Source organism: Sarcophilus harrisii, chromosome 2 (assembly GCF_902635505.1).
Source record: "Sarcophilus harrisii chromosome 2, mSarHar1.11, whole genome shotgun sequence".
Lineage (NCBI taxonomy): Eukaryota > Metazoa > Chordata > Mammalia > Dasyuromorphia > Dasyuridae > Sarcophilus > Sarcophilus harrisii.
This window is the reverse complement of record NC_045427.1, coordinates 630385657-630401011: the sequence shown is the minus strand read 5'-3', so window position 1 is coordinate 630401011 and position 15355 is coordinate 630385657. Positions and strand designations below refer to the sequence as shown.

The 15355-nt window shown below is 39.3% G+C and overlaps 1 protein-coding gene and 2 long non-coding RNA genes across 6 annotated transcripts in view; 1 reads left to right on the top strand and 2 right to left on the bottom strand.

The window, feature by feature from the left end:
- The window catches only part of LOC116421978, a 63869-nt gene extending 51845 nt beyond the window's left edge, over positions 1–12024 (bottom strand). Inside the window, exon 1 of the long non-coding RNA XR_004232576.1 lies at positions 11707–12024. This is a non-coding gene — a long non-coding RNA (uncharacterized LOC116421978). The remainder of the gene's footprint in view (positions 1–11706) is intronic.
- The window catches only part of SCAPER (S-phase cyclin A associated protein in the ER), a 352222-nt gene that overhangs the window by 213041 nt on the left and 123826 nt on the right, over positions 1–15355 (top strand). The window lies entirely within an intron of this gene.
- LOC116421980 overlaps positions 1–15355 on the bottom strand; it is a 95720-nt gene that overhangs the window by 79168 nt on the left and 1197 nt on the right. The window lies entirely within an intron of this gene.

Here is a 15355-nt window from a genome sequence, read left to right as displayed (position 1 = left end):
AATATCACTAGTCTCAGAACCTGAACCTTTTAAGTATAAAAGCGTGCAAGTAATAATAGTCAGGCTTAGTAGAAAATTCTAATTACATTTCCCCCTACATTGTTTGCATGTAGTTAGAAAATAGATTTGAAAGTTTTGTGCTTGAGCTTCTAAAATGCTTTTAAAAGAAACTAGAAGTAAAGGCAGTAAAGCTAAAATTAAAAAATTAAAATAATCTCTTTAAGCTTATCCAGAGCCGCCTCTAAACTAATAATGATAAACAAGTACAGATGCCAGAAGAGAAGTGTTGTACCTTCTTCAGATATTTAGAAGATGTTCTATACATGTTTTTTTAAAAAATCATTTCACCTTTATTGAAGTCTAAATTTGCCCATTTGCCAAAATTCATTTGTATCATTTGAATGAAATTTCTGAAAGCATTAGAGAAGTCCACCCCTGAAACAATCTAGCCTTTCTTGCTAATGAACATACAAACAGTTGTTTCCCCATCTGCTACCTCTAAAAGAGGCTAGGGAAACCCTTCTTCTTGATCACAAAGGACATCATTATTGTCTGCAGAAAGTCAAGTACAAAGACAGTTCATCCAGCTTGACCGCCAGTACACTGCAGGCCACCAAAGATTAACAGCTGCTTCTCCTTTGATTAGGTTGGGTAATAACAGTTACTTCAGTTAATAATTGGATGGATTCCCAGGCCATGCAATTCAGGTTTGGGCTGTCATTTTTTTTTTCCTGGCATGAAGCTAAGCTGAATTATTGGAATGGAGCCCATAATCCTATTAGTCAGTTGTCAGTTATATAGTAGAAGAGATAAGAGCAATCAAAACTATTAAGGTGTTAAAGCAGGTGGACAGGTCTAGCTTTACATATTCAGCTGTCAAGGAGGCTTATTTTAATAAAGAAGAAATTAATAAGAAAAAGAATTGTGAAAAAATCACGTGTACTTCAAATTCTGAATTTAAGATTATTCTCTCTTGATAATGAAGTGATATTTTAAGGAAGGCGTTTTTAAAAATATTATAAATCACTACAAAAATAGGAACTGCTATTTTTAAGGAGAGATCTTGTTACCTGACACTCTATTATCAGGGAGCATGCTATCCTGTCCTCCCATCCTGTGACACCAGTCAATCATCAAACATTTAAGAACCCACTAAGAGCCTGGTACTGTGCTAAATATGGAGCATGTAAAAAGAAGAAACAGTCACTGAACTCAAGGAACTTAACCATGTAATGGGGGGCAGTGGAGAGACAGCAAAAAAATAAATATATGTATGCAAGCTATACACAAGATAAATTTAAAATAATAAATAGAATTAAGGTGCTAGAATTAAGAGGGATTGGAAAAGATTGCCTATAGAAGAGAAGATTTTAATGGGGACTTAAAGAGATTCAGGGAAGGCAGGAGGCAGAGGTGAACAAGAAGAACATCACAGCCATGGGAGACAGGCAGACAAGGTTCCCAGAGCCAAGAGATGGAACAGCCAAGAGTCCGGTATCAGCAGAGTAGATAATACCAGTTGGAAGATTGTGGAATGATCAACTGTGAGGGACTCTTCTTAGAAGTGTGGTGATTCAATGTTATTCCAATAGACTTGGTATGGAAAGAGCCATCTGATCCTGAGAGAGACCGATGGAGACTGAATGTGGATTGATGGATAATGTTTTCATTCTTTTTTGTTTGTTTCTTGGTTTTCTTTCTCATGGTTTTTTCCCTTTTGATCTGATTTTTCTTGCATAACATGAAAAATTGGGAAATATGTTTAAAGGGATTGCACCTAGATCAGATTGCTCACTGTCTTGGGGAAGGGAGAGGTAACAAAGGGAGAGAGAAAAATTTAGAACAACAAAGTTTTACAAAATGAATATTGAAAACTATATTTATGTATATCGGAAAAATAAAATACTATTTAAAATGTTTAAATAAAATATTTAAGAAAAATAATATATGTTGGGAAATAAAGCATAAGAAGATTGGAAAGGTAGGAGGGAACTTGATTATGAAAGGGTTTGAATACAAAACAAGATTTTATGTTTGCTCCTGGAGGTAATAGGAAACCACTGGCTTTTATTGAGTAAAGAAGTGATATTAGGGGAGAAGGGACAGATGTTTTAGGAAAATCACTTTGGTGGCTGAATAAAGGAACAACTGAAGTGAGGAGAAACTTGAAACAGACCAACCTCCCTCCCCTCAAAGCAGGCTGTAGTAGTCTGGGGGTGACATGATTAGGGCCTATACCAGGATGGAGGCAATGTCAGAGGTGAGAAGGAGGTGTATTCAGAGACTTTGGCACAGCTGAACTAGACAGGACTTGACAACAGCTTGGATTTGAGGGATGAGGAAGAATAAGACATTAAGGATGGCTCCTAGATTTTGAGTCCACGGAATGGAAGGATAGTGATATGTTCATAGTAACATGAAAGGTAGGAGGTAGGGAAGGTTGAGGGGGAAAGATAAGTTTAGTTTTGGACATGGTGAGATTTTGTTTTTGTTTTTTAATTTGAGTTGTGTCTATTTTTTCACTTAATATTTTATTTCCTATTATGTGTAAAGATAGTCTTCAATATTCATTTTTATAAGATTTTGAATTCCAAATTTTTCTCTTTCTCATTCCCACTCCCTAAGACAGCAAGCAATCTGAATAGGTTATACATATACAATCATTTAAAACATATTTCCATATTTAATATGTTATGAAGGAAAAGGGAAAAACCATGAGGAAAAAAAAGAAATGAATGCTTCAAGGCACATTCAGAAATCATAGTTCTTTCTTTGGATGTGGAAAGCATTTTCTATCCTCAGTCTATTGTAATTGTTTTGGATCGCTGTATTGCTAAGAGCCAAGTCTATCAAAGATGATCACTACACAATTTTGCTGTTACTGTGTACACTGCTCTTGGTTCTGCTCACTTCACTCAGCATCACTCAGCATCAGCTCAGGCAAGTTTTTCTATAAATCAAACTGTTCATTATTTCTTATAGAAGAGTACTATCCCGTTACATTCATATGCTACATTTTATTCAGCCATTTCCCAAGTGATGGGTATCCATTCAATCCCCAATTCCTTGCCACCACAAAAAGAGCTACTGCAAACATTTTTACACATGTGTCCTTTTCCCTTTTATGATCTCTGGGATATAGGCCCAGCACTGCTGGATCAAAGGGTATGCACAATATAGTAGCCCTTTGGGAATAGTTTCAAATTGCTCTTCAGAATAATTGGATCAGTTCACAACTCCACCAATAATGCATTAGGGACATGTTGAGTTTAATATGTTTACTGGACATACAGTTTGAGGTGTCTGAAAGGCAGTTGGAAAGGCAAGATTAGAGGTTAGCAGAGAGATTGGCTCAGGAAAGGCAGATTTGAGGATCATAAGTATAGAGATGGTATCTGATGAGGTTACCAAGTGAAATAGTAAAGAGGAAGGAGAGAAGGGGGCCCAGCACAGAACCTGTGGAACACTTGGAAAACTAGAAGAATCAGCTTTCAATAGGTTTCTGCAAAGGCTAGCTTAATTATTTCTCCTCATTATACTTATTGCTAAACTGGTCCAACCTCATCATTGGTCACTACAAGCTTGAACTGTCCCTGTTGTTTGTCCCTGTGGGATGCAGTGTCAATGGGAGGCTGGCCTAGGTGTCTTCTGGAATCACTTTCAAACCTAAATGTATTCTACTAGGTGTTAGGCAGAATAAAAATCTCAACTCTCAAAGAGCTTACAATGTAGAAGAAGAAAAAATATGTATACACAAAAATATTATTGACAGTAGTATATGTTCAGTGCCAAATAATTGTATAGACATAAATACCCAGAGAAGAATTAGATTTTTAGGAGTCCTCTAGGAGTCTCTCTTTTATTTGAGGTGTCATGTCAAAGTGAGATATTTAAAAATTACTGTGTGCAGCTGTGTGAGAGATTTTGTAGGGAATTTAATATAGAAGGTAAGATTTGAGCTCCCAGGAGATTATAATAATATTTACCTGCTCTTGATGAATTCAGATCACCTGGAGATAGACCAAACCTCAGGTCCTGAAAGAACCTATAAAGATGATTAATAAACCACCTTGAGGGATATTTGAAAGATCTTGGAAAATGGAAGACTTGCTACATCCAGAAGAGAGCGGTCAGGATGGTGAAAGGCTTTGGGTTCATAACATATGAGGATTGGCTGGAGAAAAGGAGACTCTGGAGATAGACTAGCTGTCATCAAGTGGTTGTAGGACTGTCTTATAGACGAGGGTTTAAATTGTTTCTGTTTGGCCCCAAAAATCCATACCAAGAGCAGTTGGTAGAAGTGAAAAAAAAAATGTCAATTTAAACTTGTTTTTTAAACTTGAATGTCAAGAGACATTTCCAACAATTTGAACTGTCCAGAAGTGGAGAGGGTTGCTTCAAGAGGTGCTAAATTGGAAATTTTTTCAGGCAGTCATGGTTATGGGATAGTAGCAGTTCTTATATGGATTGGATTATATTACTGCAGAGGTCACTTCCAACCTTCAAACTCTGTGATTCTGTATGATTCTATGAGATTTAGTGAAACTATTCCAATAGAATGTTAAAAAAAGAAAAGATTTCTGTTAGCCAGAGCTAAAAGATTATAAGCCTATTGATCTAGGATTAATGAACTGATAAATTAGGGAACTGGGATAAACATGGAATCACATAATTTTATAACTGGAAGGGGCCTTAAGTACCATACAATTTTGCACCAATTTAAAGAGAACAAATACAAAATAGTCTGAGAAAGAGATCAACTGTGGGGATCAGTGATGCTTAAGCTGCATCTTGGAAGGGATTCTGTGAGGTGAAGGTGAGCTGGGAGATAAATTGTGAGGTACAAGAGAAGGCCAGTTTAGCTCCCCTTGTGTGTCAGAGGGGGAGTTATGTCCAGTGAGTCTACAAAGGTAGACTGAAGCCATTTGGACAGAGCTTTATAGTTTATCCTAGAAACAATAGAGAGCCTCCGGAGTTGAAAATGGGAGGCACATAGTGAGATCTGTACTTAAGGAAGCTCTCTTTGACAGACAATGGTACAGGACAGCCTAAGAGGTTTCTGCAGTAATCCAGGCCAGAAGTGATGAGAGTCTGAATTAAGAGGATGGCTTGTGTAAATAGAGGGGGGAATGCTTAAGAAAATAGGAAGGGCAAGATTTGTCTCCTGATGAAGGAAAATTGAGGAGTGAATATAATGCCTCTGTTATTAGTATCTTCCAAAGACATAAGGACGTTATCCACTGTGGAAGCAAGGGAAGGCTGGCAGTGATTCATGCCATTGCCCTTATGGCTTAGATCTCCAACTGGACTGAAATGAGATGCTTGTCATCCACCTAATGGTTAACTAAACATTTGTTTATCCAGAAAGGGAATGGCCTTCTGAGCAGATTAGGGATGTTCATCTGGGATAAAGCATTGATTCATTTGAGCCCAGGTTCCCAGTGTTATGTTTCTGGCTATTGGATTGGATTTGAAGTCAGTCCCTCCTGTCTGTTTTTCTGTCCACTCATGACTAGAAAGTTTTGTTAGTTGTGTGAGCTTTAATCCCCAGAACAATTAGATCTCAAGGATAATTTCAAACCCATTTAAGGAAAAACAGTCTCATTTGTGTAGGAGAAAGGACTTGAAAAGTGGTAGTTATGAGATTTCTCCCATCACAGAGAAAAAGGATACATAATTTTGTTTGATCGACTAATTTGATATGTCTTTGGGACATCCAATTTGAAATGTCTAATGGGTCATTGTTGATGTGAATCTGTAGCACATGGGACTGATTCTGTAACCCTGTGTGTCATCTGAGTAGAGACATTAGTTAAACCATGGAAGCTGATGAAATTAGTTGAGCTCAATTAGAAGAGGATCTGGAAGAGAAGTTTGGGGAACCTCTAGAGTTCAGAGTAAAAGAAATTGAGAAGAAATATGGTCAGAGAAATAGGAGGAGACTAGGGGAGAGTAGTGTTGGAAATCCCAGAAAAGAGAAGGTTGGCAAGCAACATCAGGCAACAAGGAAATGAGGAAGTGTGAGGACTAGGAAAATTCATCCAAGTTGGCAATTAAGAAATCCTTGATAACCTTGGAGAGAGCAGTTTCAGTTGAATGATGAGGCTGGAAATCACATTGCTAAGTACTGAGAAGACAAAGGAGAGATGCTAGAGACAGGGAGCGAACAGAGATAATAGCTTAAAGAGGTGGTTGGGATCTACTGAAGGTTTTTAAAGATAGAGGAAACTTGTGTTTGAAGGTAGTAGGGAAGGAAGCAGTAGCCAGGGATTTGGCTCGAGGAGGTGATGAGAAGATCAGGATGAAATACCTGCCTTTGTGAATTCAATAAGGTAGAAGACACAGGACAAGGTCAGGAAAGAGAGTACTCTGTATTTGGAACATAGAGTTCACAATAGGAATGTGTGACGAGTTTGGGGAAGTAGGTTGCAACTAGGTTGTGGGAGACTTGAAGTACGAGGCTAAGCTGAGTGTATTTATAGTTATACTGAACTAGCAGTAGTTCAGGTGCTCCAAAAAAGTGACCTTGTGGTGGAAAAGGGAGAAATGGGAGTCAGAGAGGCCAGTGAAGCAGCTTAGGTGTCCAGGCCAGAGACAATGAGGGTCTGACCTGGACAGTGACCTCTGAGAGGAAGGGCAAGCTGCTCTACAGCTGTTCTGCCGTCTATAACACTGTCCTCGTGGGTGTTGTAACTGTATCTAGTCATTTTTGTTTGGAGATGAAAACCGAGGGAGGATTTTCTTCTCTCCAACAAAGGCATACAAGAATGGCCTCCTCCTTAGCTTGAGAGAGAGCCGAGGGGTCATTCATTTAATCTGTTTCTTTGGCCTTTTAACTTTATATCCTTGTAAACATGCAAACTTTTATTTAAGAATAAACTCTTCAATAGTACATTAATCAAAAATTGGCTTTGAAAGACTTTTTGTGTTTTTGGAATTGGTTTTTACCTCACACTGCTTATTGTTCACTAGCATCTACATCTTAAGCCTTTCAAGGGGTCATATCCCATGCTGTTGGCACCACATAACAGGCTTTGTGAATTTTTTTTAAGGACACGAATGTATACATTAAAATGGTCTGCTTTTCTTCACTCAGGCTCCTGTGAATGGCGGCCCAGTTCTCTTTTGCTGTGGAAAGTCCTCTTGGAACAGCTGTAGTTCTGTTCTGCGCTTCCCTGTGGACAGATTGCATCAGTGGGTGCATCTGGTTGGCTTGAGTTATGACATTCCCTTGTCTTCTATTTTTCATTCAGTCAGTAGATGTCAACTCTGTAAATGTTTTTGCACTAAGATAGAAGTCAAAGATGTTTCCATGATGACTGTGTAATATGTTGGGGAGGTTCAATCATTTCCTTCTGCCTTACACAGTTGAATTGTGTTCTTTGGTAATGAAGTTCATTTCAGGTGCAAGACTGGTCCAAAAAATAACAAACATGGAGCATTCTGCTTGTGTGTAGAACAAGAAAAATCATCCAGATATATATTTTCATGTGGGCATTTTCACGTATGAAATAGTAGACTCAGTTTTTCAGTAAATTGAGTGGGACTCTGTGTAACATGATATTCTGGCATGGGGAAGCTTTTATTTCCTTCTCCAAAGAAAATGCTGATGACTTAAAGGATTTTTAGGAGCCCATTTACAAATGAAGAAAAATAAAGTACTCCAGTTGTCCGTTAGGCTTCCCCATCCAGGTAAACACATTTGGGGGCTAAATATCTTCCATTCACCTCCATGACAGGACTTCAGTTCTTCACCTAGAGATTATCTAGTGAGGTTTCTCCTCCTTTTCCAAGTAGCTGGCCCATGCATTTATGAGTCCATGCCTTATAAACTGATCTGGTCAATTGGAGAATTTATCAAATTGATCATGAGCTCTCTCCCAATGGCCTTGACCTGTGAGGATATTGTTTACATGTACAGCCATTTCATGAGCTGTCCCAGAATTCTTCCTGGCCTGCTTCAACCCCTCACTGTTGCCTCACTGCCCTGCTTTATATCTTCCCTCCACTTCCCTTTCTGTCTACATACTCCTCTCTGAAACCCTGAGATAACTCCACCCTCAAGCTAACTCAGGATAGGGAAGGCCCAGACTCAGTGGTCACCCTCCCCAGTACTGGTTAGCCTCTGGCCTGCCCCACTTCTCCATGAGCTATTTACTCCCTGTGGGTGAAAATTACTTGCCTGAACACATTCCTTAAAGATTAACATACTCTCACATTTACATGACCTCCCATACCAGGGGTCCTGAACCCTAACATGTCATACAAACTTTATTTTTTATGGCCTGCTCCCTTCTTCCTGTCCCCCTCAATCTCAGCATCCCACTCTCAACATACCCCCCTTCCACTGTGTTCTCCAGAGTGCCTGTCACACAGGTTACAGACCTGCTTTTCTGTTAATGCTTTTCCTTTCTCATGCTTTTCATCTTCTTACACTAGCTGAAACTGAGCTCCCTGCTAATAAGACAGTTCCCCTGGCCACTTGGCTAGCACTGACTACCCTTTTATGCTTACTAGCTTACTTATTAGTCTAGTGGGAGAGCTGGAGGAATCTTCTCACTGTTACTTGCAGACTCTCCTTCATTACTAAGCAGCCTCTTTTCCTTTCAGCTTCATTGAATCCAAATCTGTCACTCTGTCCAGATTCTGGTGGCTCTTGTCTAACAGCCTCCAGGACACTTTCCTTTATTCCTAAGTGAATTGGAGGCCTAGCTCAATCTTTCTTCCCCAACTTCTGCCTTTATGCTAGACAACATTGGTTTAAATGCCCTGAGTTCCTCAACTTGACTCATTTGCTGTGACCGGCCCCTCCATCCATCTCAGCTACACAGAGAAGTGACCCTACTCTTGGTCTGGTCATCACCCCCCAAATACTCCCACACCGAGGATGTGGAAAATTTTCCTATCTAATCTGAGTATTCTGTTCTTCTCCCTTTCCTCTGTCTTCTGTGACCTCCCACAGCTGATTGTCAGTTCTTTCCCAGACCATCACCCTGGCACTTTCCTCCCTTCTCCAATGTGATCTTTTGGTGAGCCAGTTCAGCTCTACGCTCTCCTCTTTGTCTCCTAATCCTATCGCCAATCTCACCTGCTGAGCCCCAGGCAGGTGCATCTGAATAAACCTGGAGACCGAGATGACATGGCGCTGAGGGGATGTACCACAGATGTGTGTTACAAAATCTCAGCAGCAGAGCAGTCCTTGGAAACCCCCATCTTACCACTGACCCCTGCCTTTCATTTGCCAAGAGCTCCTTCTGCTTGCTCTTCTGCCCCGCTTATTTCACATACATCAGATGCCCTCCCTCTCTGCCTTCTCATCCCATTTGGCAAGAAGTGGCCTTTCCTCTTGCCCAAAACAAGCCCCTCTTCACGCACAAGAGATGTTACTGCATCCCATTCTCCCCCACAGATTGCTCCCCTTTGATCCCTGCTCTCATTTATTTTTGGCTTCTCCTCATCTGCCCACTATTCTGCAGCCTCTAAACATGTCCGTGTCCTTAGCAAACCATCACTTGATCACTCTCTCCCTGTCAGTGTGTCTATTCTTAGTCAATATAAACTTTTTGTTCAATGTTAGACTGTCTTACAGGTATGTCATTTTGATCCAGTGCTGAGCTTGAGCCCCGAGGCTGTTCTGAGTCAGGCCTGGGCCCGGAACTCCTATTTCTTCTATTACTTTGGGAACAGTATTCATAACAAAATTACCATTGCTTCAGGAAAGAGCCTGGCAGCCAGCTGTCTCTCGGCTCTGCTCAGCAGTCCTGGGACTTTGCAGGCCGGACCCTGTCACCTGGCCCCTGCTGTCCTACCTAGCTTGTCTTCTTCCCTGGAAGCTGAGCTTCTGAAGAACGGTCACTGTCTATCTCACTTTTAAAATCCATTTCCCCAGCACTTAGCCCAGTGCTTGGCACAGTAAGTGTTCAGGAAGTGCTTCTCAATTAAAAGGGACAAGAGAACCCCAAAGGAGGAGGGCGTGGTGTAAGCAGAGACACAATAATAGGGAAGGGAAAGAATGTTCTATGAGGAAATTCTGAGGAGTCCTGTTGTGCTGGAATATAGAAAAGTAGGAAAGTTGGGGCTGGAAACTAAGTCCTGGGCCTGGCTTGTAGAGAGCATATGTAGAAAGAAAGCAAAATATTAGTGTTCTGATTAAATTCTAAACTGAGTCAAAGAAGAAATGTAGGAATTAGGTTTTCAAATCATTGAGCAATGGCTTTAAAAAAAAACTAAAGGAAATTAATTTTTGTGTCAATCCAAAAAAACATTTTTTCCATTAATCACAGAAAAACAATTGTGGTAAAGAGTAAGTTTTCTTTTGTTTTTTAAACTTAAGAATGTTGGACTCTTGGACAACTTTCAAAAGCAACTAATATTCTCAAGATGTGCTGTGAGGATTACAAAGAATGAGCATGTAGATTATTGGTGCTGTCTAGTCAGGCTGGCCCCTTTTCTGCAAGGAGAAGAAAGAACAGGTAGATGGAGACAAACAACTGATGAACCCCTAAGAGCAGCCCCAACACCAAGGAATTCTGTCTCTCCTTTTGTGCTTGCCCTACATTGGTACATTTGAAAAGTTTCCGGCCTCCTCTCAGAGTCCTGTTCTCTGTAGAGTTACTAAAGATCTCTTAAATACCAAGCCCAGTCCCTCCTCCACACTGACTTATCTGCAGCCTCTGACATCATCCTCTTCTTGATATTTTCTGAGTTTTCATGACACTGATCTCTCCTGCTTCTTCTGCTGTGTATCTGGACCTCCATCCATGTCCTGTCCACTAACTGTATGTAGCCCACAAGGCTCTGAACTCTTTTCTCTTCTTCCTTTATACTATTTCATTTAGAGATCTCATTAACTCCCACAAAATCAAGTATCATCTCTATGCTGATGATTCTCAGTAAACATTCTTTGTTTTTTTGTTTGTTTTTAATTTTTTAATTTTTTTAAACATTCTTTGTTTTAATAAGATTTCGAGTTCCAAATTTTTCCTTCTCCCCTCTCCCCAAGACAGTAAGCAATCTGATATAGATTATGCATATACAATCATGTTAAACATTTCCCACATTAGTCATGTTGTAAAAGATACTGAACAAAAGAAAAAAAGATTTTTAATGGAAATAGTATCCTTCAATTTGCATTCAGACTCCATAGTTCTTTTTCTGGAAGTAGGCAGCATTTTCTATCATGTTTCTTTTGGAATTGTCTTGAATCAGTATATTACTGGGAAGATAGTGGTGGTGTTGCTGTGTACAAGGTTCTCCAGGTTCTGTTCACTTCACTGTGCATCAATTCATGTAACGCTTTCTAGGTGCTTCTGAAATCTGCCTGCTCATCATTTCTATAACACAATAGTATTCCATTATTTTGTTTATACAACAATTTGTTCAGTATTCCCCAATTAATGGACAATCCCTTGATTTCCAATTCTTTGCCACCAGAAAAAGACCTGCTGTAAATATTTTTGTACATGAAAGTCCTTTTCCTTTTTTTTTTTTTTTTTTTTTCATTTCTTTGGGATACAGACCCAATAGTGATTTTGCTGGATCAAAGGGTATGCACAGTCTGGTTGTCCTTTACGCTTAAGAACTTATTACTTTTACCTCCTACCCTTCTTCCTAATTTACCTATTACTATCATGTATACCCTCATCTTCTCAGTTCCCCAGGCTCACAACCAGGTTTCATTCTAGATTCCTAAAATCCTGTTTTTACCTTTGTTATATCTTCCCATATGTCCTATTCTGTCTTCTGATACTGATGCGACACTGGTGAAAACCCTCATCACTTCCAGTAGCCACTGGTCGGTGTTCCTGCCCCAGTCTCTCTTCAGTCTACTCCATCCTCTGCTCAACTGCCAAAGTCATCTTCCTGGAAAGACTTACATGAACTGATGCTGAGTGAAGTGAGCACAATCAGGAGAACATTGTGCACAGTAATAACAATACTGTGTGATGATCAACTATGATGGACTTAGCAATCTATGATCTCAGCAATCCAGTGATCCAAGATAATTCCAATAGATTTGGGATGGAAAATGCATCTAGAGGTTGAGTACAGATTGAACCATACTACTTTCACCTTTTGGTTTTGTTTTTCCTTTCTTCTGTTTTTCCCCTTTTGTTTTCTCTTTTCCAACATGACAAATGTAGAAATGTGTTTAAAATGATTGTATATGTACAACTTATATCAGATTGCTTGCTGACTTGGAAAGGGAAAGGGAGGAAGGGAAAGTGAAAAAAATTAAAATGTCATGGAGTCATTTGGAACTTAAAATCTTACAAAAGTGAATGTTGAAAACTGTCATTACATGTAATTGGAGGAAATAAGTCAAAAAAATCATCTGGTGTTCAAAGCCTTTGATTACCTGCAAAATCAGGAAATGTCTATGGAGTAAAACACAAGATATCAGTTTACATAAATTTTTGTTGTCTTCTTTTTTTTTTTTTTTTTTTTTTATACATGATGTATTATTAAACTTAATCCTAATTTTTTTTTTTTTTTTTTTACTTTTGGATCTAAACTTTGGAAAGTTTATTGTAATAGAAAACTTGCAGCAAAAAAAATTCAACTTAGTGAAGTTTTGCAGCTGTTCTGAAGTTAATAATTTTAAAGAACAGTCTCAATACAACTGAGATGTTGGGACTTGCCTGGGGTCCCATGGCCAGTAGATGTCAGAGGAGAGATCTAGCAAAGATTACTAGATACTTAGGACTGGAACACCGTCATTCTGCCTGCCAAGAATTGAATAAAACAAGAGCTCTAACTCAAAGAAATAAATCTCCTAATTGTGAACTATCAGTAGAGTGTAGAAATATTTCTGAAAATAGAAAACTGAAAATCAAGTTATTTGCCTGCCATCACAACAAGACTTAATAAATGTATAGAAAAATTAGAATTTGCTTCCCCCCTTTTTATTCAGAAATATTTCTATAATTTTTTTTAGTCTCAGTTTGCTGTGCTGTACTCCCTTCCAGGAAATTAAGTGGTGTTCTATCAAAAACACTATGGTATTATGTGTAAGATCAGGGATTCAACTGAGTCAAATAGTGAGTCATCATCGCCAGCCCTTAAATAGTCTTTATCTGGTAAGAACACATCTCAATGAATCAAAAGCATGAACTAGATTTGAACAGACTTAAATATCAATCAAAAGGCATTTCACATAGGTGAAACAGGAAATTTCTTTCCATTGATGACTTGGTCATGGCTTTTGGGTTATTTATAAAATAAACAGACCAGTTAAGATTCAAGGGATTCAGGCATCTAGAAACTTAATGGTCAGTCAGCCTTTTTATTTAGTTCCTGCTATGTGCCAGGGATTGTGCTAAGTGTGTTAGTAGTAATTTAATGGTGGAAGTCTACATCCAAATCCTTGAGAAAGGATTACTCAAGGGGAGAAATACAATGCATGTGCCCTTGGCTCTGTCTCATGTGGTCTTGGAGCATTTCCAGGCCTTAAGCTGTATTATAGATCAGTAAACAGAGACTATTTGGTACAGGTCAAAAAATAGAAAAGTTGATCAATGGAGTAAACTAAATAAGAAAAAATTAGGGGGAAAATTGTATGTTCAATAAACCCAAATACATGAATTGCTTGTGAAAAAATTCCCTATTTGACATGAATGGCTAAGAAAATCAGAGGGGAGGAATTTAGATGGAAATATGTATACCACAATGTACATATGTACACACATTTATATCAAGGAGGTCAGAAGCAAAAAGAAGTCTAATATACTGAAAAATATTTGTTGTTCAAAACTAATTTGATGATCAAAGCATTTTTGTGGTATCAGAGACAACAATAAGTAGATATTCATTGGTTGGTTTGTGACTAAATAAACTGTGGTACTTGGAATATCACTATACTTTTAGAAATTATGACTGAAGAATTCAGAGAAGCTTGGGAAAATGATTAATGAAAAGTAAAGTAAATACCTTGATCAAAGTTCTTGTGACTTTCAAGAACAATAAGGAAATCTGAAGAAGGGACCGATTTAGGAGAAAGAGGGGTAAGGTGGCTAGCATTGGACATACTGAATTGGTACTTCTGGCAGCATGTCCTGAGAGAGATGGAAAAGCAAAAGCCAAAGAAAAAAAGGATGGATTGAGGAGGGGGAAGAGATCAGGGGTGTCTAAGGCTACAAAATGACCTGATAGGACAAGGCCTGAGAAAAGATGTCTCAAGAAGCCTCTGGAGGTATGCAAGCCAAAGCTGAGGACACTCCATATCAGGCTTAATCAGTTTCCCTTCTAATTCCCAGATGCTGATTGTTCTTCAGACTAGGAGAAATACCATGTTTTACAAAGGTTTTTAGTCTTTTGGTGATCGGTGATATTGTCTAGAAAATGAATATGTGATTTGAGAAAAAAGAAGGGAAAGTATAATTAAAATCACACCATCTCTGTGTTGTATGGGAATAATTTGCTTGCAAGCCATTGCCCTCAGCCATCGTTTGGGAAGCAGTCCTTGTAGAGGCTAAATCTGGCCACTCCTCCTGCAGGGGCTATGGATTCAGCTCCTGAAGACCCAGAGTTCTTGACACTGCTCCATGGTTGAACATCAGAAATGGCTCTGATCTTATAAATGGGGAGGGAACCCAGAGAAGAGGCCTGGTTCTCTGCCTCATGTCTGCCTTTTGAGGGCTGCTGCTGAACCATGTGGATGATCTCCAAGTGATCAGTCAGTGAACATTAAGCACCCACAGGCTCCAGGGAAACCACATGTAAAAGATAGCAGAAAAGCAAAGGAAGAAGGAGTGGAGGAAGGAAGAAGGAAAGAAGTTCAGAGATGGGAAGCTTGTGCAAAGGTGGCTGTTTAGGATCCCCTTCTGCAATGATGCCTCTTGGAGAAGTATATGCCCTGGTCAGAGGAAGAGACATTAGGGGTGGAGGATGCTAAGAGGGGATTCCAGAGGTGAAATGATCTCCAAGTATGAGGAGGCTCCGGTGAGGGGAGGGACTGCCTTTCTTTTCTGGTTTGTATCACCTGTCCTTAGCAGAGTACTCTATATGTAAGAAGCATTAATTAATGCTTCTTTCATTCAGAGTACAGAAAGGCGCAAAGACCCAGAGGCAGTTATTGGGACATTGCCATGTCACAGTGTTTGTGCATATTTAAATAAAGTGGGTGTTGATCCAAGTCTAGACCAGAAAAGATTCCTTAAATAAGTTTTCCTGTTCCTGGATCTGTAATAGGACAGCTTGGCATGATGTACAGAATACTTTATGGGAAAGCAGAGGGTCTCTATCCAAACCTGCCCCTGCTGCTCAGGTCCTATCCTTTCCTGGGGTCAATTAACTTTTCCTTATTTGGAAAATTAGAGTATTTGACTCAATGGCTTTAGTGGTTCTTACTGCTTGA